General features: G+C 46.5%; 1 pseudogene; it reads left to right on the top strand.

The window, feature by feature from the left end:
* Positions 1-2013: 2013 nt before the first annotated feature.
* LOC102752840 overlaps positions 2014-5640 on the top strand; it is a 4721-nt pseudogene continuing 1094 nt past the window's right edge.

The raw sequence follows: 5640 nt of genomic DNA, 5'->3' as shown, positions 1-5640 counted from the left end.
TTAGATATCTGTATATTATTCTTTATTTCAGTCAGTGTATGCTTAATTTCTGGTTGGTCCTTTTTCATATCCTTGAGGGTCTCACTAAATTTCTCAGAGGTTTCTAGAAGATTCTTGAGTAACCTTATAACCATGGTTTTGAACTCTATATCCAGTATTTTGCTTTCATCCATTTCTTTCATTTGTGACTTGTTTCTTTGTCTCCACATTTTGGCTGCTTCCCTGTGTTTGTTTCTATGTACTGGGTAGTTGCTAAGTCTCCTTGAGTTGATCGAGTGGCCTTGTGTGGTTGGTGTCCTATAGGGCCCAGTGGCTCAGCCTCCCCCGTCACCTGAGGTGGATGCTTTTGGTGTAACCCTCTGTGGGCTGTTTGCACAGTCTTGTTGTAGTTAACCCTTGATTGCTGTTGGTATCACTGGGAGGAATTGACCTCCAGGCCAATTGGCTGTGAGAATCAGCTGTGTCTATACTGGAAGATCTGTTGCACAGGAGACACCCTTATGGGGCAAGACTTGCTTCAGTAGGGATTTGGTGCTCACTGATTCTGCTCCTTGAGTGTGTCTCTTATGGATGTGAAGAGTTGTAATCCAGTATAGTCTCACTCTGAACACTGGGTACACTGGCTCTTGGATCTCCGAGGAGGTGCAAGGTCAGCCACTGTCTGAGGCCGCCCAGCAGGAGCTACAGAGACATCTGCAGATTCCTCCTCTTTGTATGGGGTTTGGAAGTGCCCAGACGAGGCCCAGCTATGAAGCAAGGCCACTGCTGCTGCCAGGTAGTGGGCCTTCTTTCGGAATCTCTGGGGCTCTCTGACCCAGCTGCAGTTTGTTTTAGGCGAAGGGACAGGCCATTTATATGCAAAAGCCTATGGGCACAGCTTGGGTGGGGTTGTAAATTGGGTGGGGCGGGGTCGCTGGGAATCACCAGGGCAGAGCAAACAGCAGTGGCCTCCCTGAACTGGAGAAGTCCCTGGTTCTCCACATCCCATGTGCCCATGCAGGAACAATGATTACTGCGGGCACCTCTAAGAGTAAGCCGCCCTCACGTTCCTGTCCCAATGCCAGTCAGTCCAGTTTCTCCCCATATGTGTCTGGGTTCCCCCATAACTGGAATTCATAGCAAGCGGGAGCTTGTATCTCCCTCCCAGTTTAAAGAACAGCACATCCAGGTGCCAGCACTTTCCGTGCCTCTGCACCTCTTACCAGTCTCAATGTGCTTTCTTCACCTCTCTGGTTATAGAATTTCCACTCAGCCAGCTTTCCCGTGTTTCTGGGTGGTAGTTGTTCTGCCGTTTAGTTGTAATTTTGATGTGGTTGTGAGAGGCAGCAAGTATAGGTGATTACCTATGCCGCCATCTTGGTTTCTCTCCATAAAAGCTTTCTTGCTGATTGGATGAGATCTCTCCTTGCTCTGACCTCTCATACACTTAAAAAAAAAAGGGGGACATAATTGACATATAACACTGTATTAGTTTTAAGTGTACTCACATGGACTTAAAAATTTGCTTATTCTAGTCAACTCATATAAGTGGTATCAAACAGTATTTGATCTTTAGTGTCTGGTTTATTTCACTTAGCATAATGTCCTCAAGGTTCATCCATGTTGTAGCATATATCAGAATGTCTTTAGTTTTTAGGGCTAGATAATCTATATATATAAAAGGCTAAATGACCGACCATTCATCCATCTGACTGACTGGTACATGTGAGGTGCACTGGCAATTTAAAAATAAATGTTGACTCATGCACGCACGATATTTGTCCCCATCTGACACTGGCCTCCCATTTAAATTAATTTGAAGACAGTTTCCCGTGATGCCAGCATTTGCGATGACTATTAATAAATCACAAGGACAAACTCTAGACAGTGTAGGAATATTCCTATCTGAACCCATTTTCGGACATGGTCAGTTATATGTTGGTTTCTCTTGAGTTTGAAGAGCGTGGGTATGCACATGAGTAGCAGTGAAGTTTGTCCATAGAAGGACAGATCCAGGAAAGGGCCCATAGAGTTATGGCGTGGGCCCCAGAGACTGGGGCAGGGAATCCTGCACACCTCAGGGTATGGGCTGGAAGGGGAGGCATGAGATCTTTGTGGGCATATCCCCTTAGCTCCATAAACTCCTCCTCCAGGTGAAGGCCAGACCAGGGCCTCCCAAAGGGGAGAGTCTAAGGCAGGGATGGGGAATGTCCAGCCCTCAAGCCATATAAAGCCTGAGAAATCATTTGGCCCTGCCAAAGCATTAGGGGTGAGTTAATTAAATGTTTGACCAAATATAGCAGGCTAATTTTTAAGCTGATAATTTTTTCTGGCCTGTGAATGATGTTATAAATATCCAAATGGCCCTTGGCAGAAGAAAGGTTCCCCACCCTTGGTCTATGACAAAGGTCGATTGCCCAGGTCTAGGTGAATACTAAAATAGACTTAACTGCGATACTCAGGCCAAACTCAGGACAATACATACTGGATCAGAAATTAATGTACTATGTGGAAAAAATCTGTAGCTTTGTGTTATTATCATTATTATATTTTCATCACAAATGTCACCTGCAACGTGAGTGGGCAGCATGGGTAGGGTGGGGGCAGTGATGTGCTGGAGGTGCTCATCAGAGACAGTTGTTAAATATCCAGGAATCTTGTGGCCAGATGTTTAGCTATCATTCTGTTTAGCTACTATTAGAAATTAAATTATATGAGCTTGCAATTAAATAACATTTATTAAAACAGAGATAATTAACATACAAAACATTACTTCCTAATTATTTTACTATTACCTGTGTTCTTGGAGTTATTTCCATGCACTGTGTCTGCATGGTAGAAATACTGTATCATGATGTTATTACTAGTACACATCTCTTCCCAACTCCATGTTCGGTAATATCGCATTGGTACCTTGGAGTTGACCACAGTACAAATACATGCACCACAGAAATTGGCAAACACCACAGATCAGGGTCCCTTACTCTGTTGCCCTCCTTCAGGCCCAGGCGGAGGCCTGTGCATCATTCTTAACCTCTGTTCTTGGCTCTTTCGAGCCACGTGCTTGGCCACCAGGTCTGCTTCTAGGCCTGGTTTCTGCCCCAGCCCCACCCTTGTCCTTCTCCAGTGGGAGGACATGTGCACAGTTCAATACCTTGCCAAGGTCAGAGTCACTGGTTTCTGCACATACCCTGGGGTACACCTCTTCCTGCCATTTCTGTTGACGAAAGAGAATCCTGAAACTACAGGATGAGCTGTTATAAAATGTGCTTCCTTTCAACTGTTTATCCATAGGAATCAGGATGTCCTTGATACCTAGCAGGGGAAGAGGAAGAGGAGGTCCGGAGGGGTGGGTGAGGGAGAAGCTCAGCAGCTGAGTCAGGTAGAAGCTGCCGTCATCACCCACAAGCCACTGCACCTAGATTCGGATTTGACATACCCTCCACTCAGGGCCGTGCAGCAGGGGTAATAGCTTAGATTCTCCCTTATGGTGTTGCTTTTTTTGCATTCTCTCTGCCGTTGCAGCCCCAGGAAAAGGTGAAGATGAAGGCTGCTGCAGGAAGGAGGGGACAGTGGCATAAGAGAGGTCTCTGCCAGGCTGGTGGGGGAAAGCCCGCCCACCTGCCACCTTTGGGAGTGGGGAAGGCACAGAAGGAAGGGGAAGGTGAGGCATAGACACACGGACACCTCTGTGACAAAACCCGGAGGTTGATGGATCAAAAATCACATGGGCAACAGGGATGGCTATTAGGGCCGGGAATGCTGTGGGCACCATGGTCTGCCTGTCTGGGGGAGGAAGGGACCAAGACCCAATCTTCTAATTCCTGATCCAGAGCTCTTTGTGACAGTTCTCAGCTTTGCTTTTCTTCCTTACTTTTTCAAAGCTGTGTAATCCTAAAATACGAAAGAGATCAAAGTGAGGCTGCCTTTGGTATGATGGAGTGGGAGCCAGAGCCCCACCCGACCTCACAGCTTCCGAGTCTTTCCCCAGACCCCCGCTCCTCAGAGCACAGCTTGAAAATCACAGCAGTGATATGCGCTGCCTCTCAGATCCCATACCTTGACCTTGTTTCCATAAATAAAACAGGAACGTTACCATGGCAACCCGACTGTCTGTTTAAATTGCCCCTTATAGATCAGATTAGCCAGGATCGACTGTGCCTCCTGAATGCAGAATTCCTTTCCCTTTATAATAAAAGTTTGAACAAATTATAGAGTAAACCACTGGGAAACAAGGTCTGAGTCAATGCAATGAAATTGTTGTCTGCAGCTCCTCTTAGGCGCCCGTGGGAGGATGTTTCTCAGTGCAACGTGGTCTCCAAGCCCGTGCTCTCCTGGCCATCACTGCTCTCCTCCGCGGCCTCTCCTGGGCAGGCTTGTCCTGCTGCTCTGCATGTCATTAGAAAGGACACTCCCGTCGGCAGCATCTGCTTCCCCAGGCTCGGCTGTCATGTGACGAGATGCTGTCTTTGGAGATGGACAGATTTTAAGTGACACTCCCCAAGCGGGCTTGCGGAGACAGCCCTCCGAGCAGATGTAGACACGGGCCTCACCCAGCGAGGAGCTTATTAAGAGGCATTAGTTAGCCCGGAAACCAGCGCTAGTCTGCTGTTGTTCCCCAGGACACAAGAGCAAGGAATTCCTTCCCCAGCAAAACCTGGAGGAGAAGCTCAAGGAGGGTGGCAATGCTGAATTGGTTTGCCCTTTTTTTAAAAAAAAAATATTTTTATTGGGAGAGATAGAGATAGCAACATCAATGATGAGAGAGAACCACTGATCAGCTGCCTCCTGCATGCCCCACACTGGGGATCGAGCCTGCAACCCAGGCATGTGCCCTGACCGGGAATTGAACTGTGACCTCTTGGTTTACGGGTCGACACTCAACCACTGAGCCACGCTGGCCGGGCCTTGGTTTGCCTTTTTGAGTAGGAAGAGTTGAATATGGCTTTCTCCCATAATCCAAGGATCTAGACAGAGCTCTGAGTCCCAGATTATCTTCCAACTGACTGGGTGTCTGAAATTCTGTGTCTTTTGCTTGAACTACAAATACCCCTAGGAAGGGCAGCAATGTAAACAAGTCCCCAAATTCCCATTAGGATGTCAGGCTGTAATCTTGCTGGGCAGAATGGGGGTGGGGGGGGCGAGTAGAGGGGTAGTGGGGAAGGCGGTTAACAGACACCTATCATGTCCGGGACCTGTTACCACGTCCTCACTTAGTCAGCCCAACAATTTTGTGAGGTCTTACTAGTATATCTGTGGCCGTGTGTACTTTCCCTTTCTTCCACAATCTCTCTCCTGTCTTATCATAGCGTTGTTGTTTTTTTAAAAAAACTTGCTATTTAATGTCATTCTAAGTGAAGAAAGATTAACATTTTAAATTGTTAGCATGAATTTACAGTTCATCTTTATATGGTGCAAGCTTAGTTTTAAATGCAAATATAAGAGCATTTAAAGTCCCATATAGAGTCACCAAAACCACACAAATTATATTTCAGAGCTCACACATGCATATAGATCATGTTCTTAGCAGAACAATGGAAACGCTACCCAAAATGAATTTAACTGTTTCCATTCACTTCTTGATATGTGCAGATTCTACCAACACTCTCTACCTTTGGCTTATGGGCGAGTAAGGAGAGTCTGAAAAGAAAAAGAACTATG

Source organism: Myotis davidii, unplaced genomic scaffold (assembly GCF_000327345.1).
Source record: "Myotis davidii unplaced genomic scaffold, ASM32734v1 scaffold135, whole genome shotgun sequence".
NCBI classification, from domain to species: Eukaryota; Metazoa; Chordata; class Mammalia; order Chiroptera; family Vespertilionidae; genus Myotis; species Myotis davidii.
Note: the sequence above shows the minus strand (reverse complement) of the source record. Positions and strands in the feature narration are given on the sequence as shown.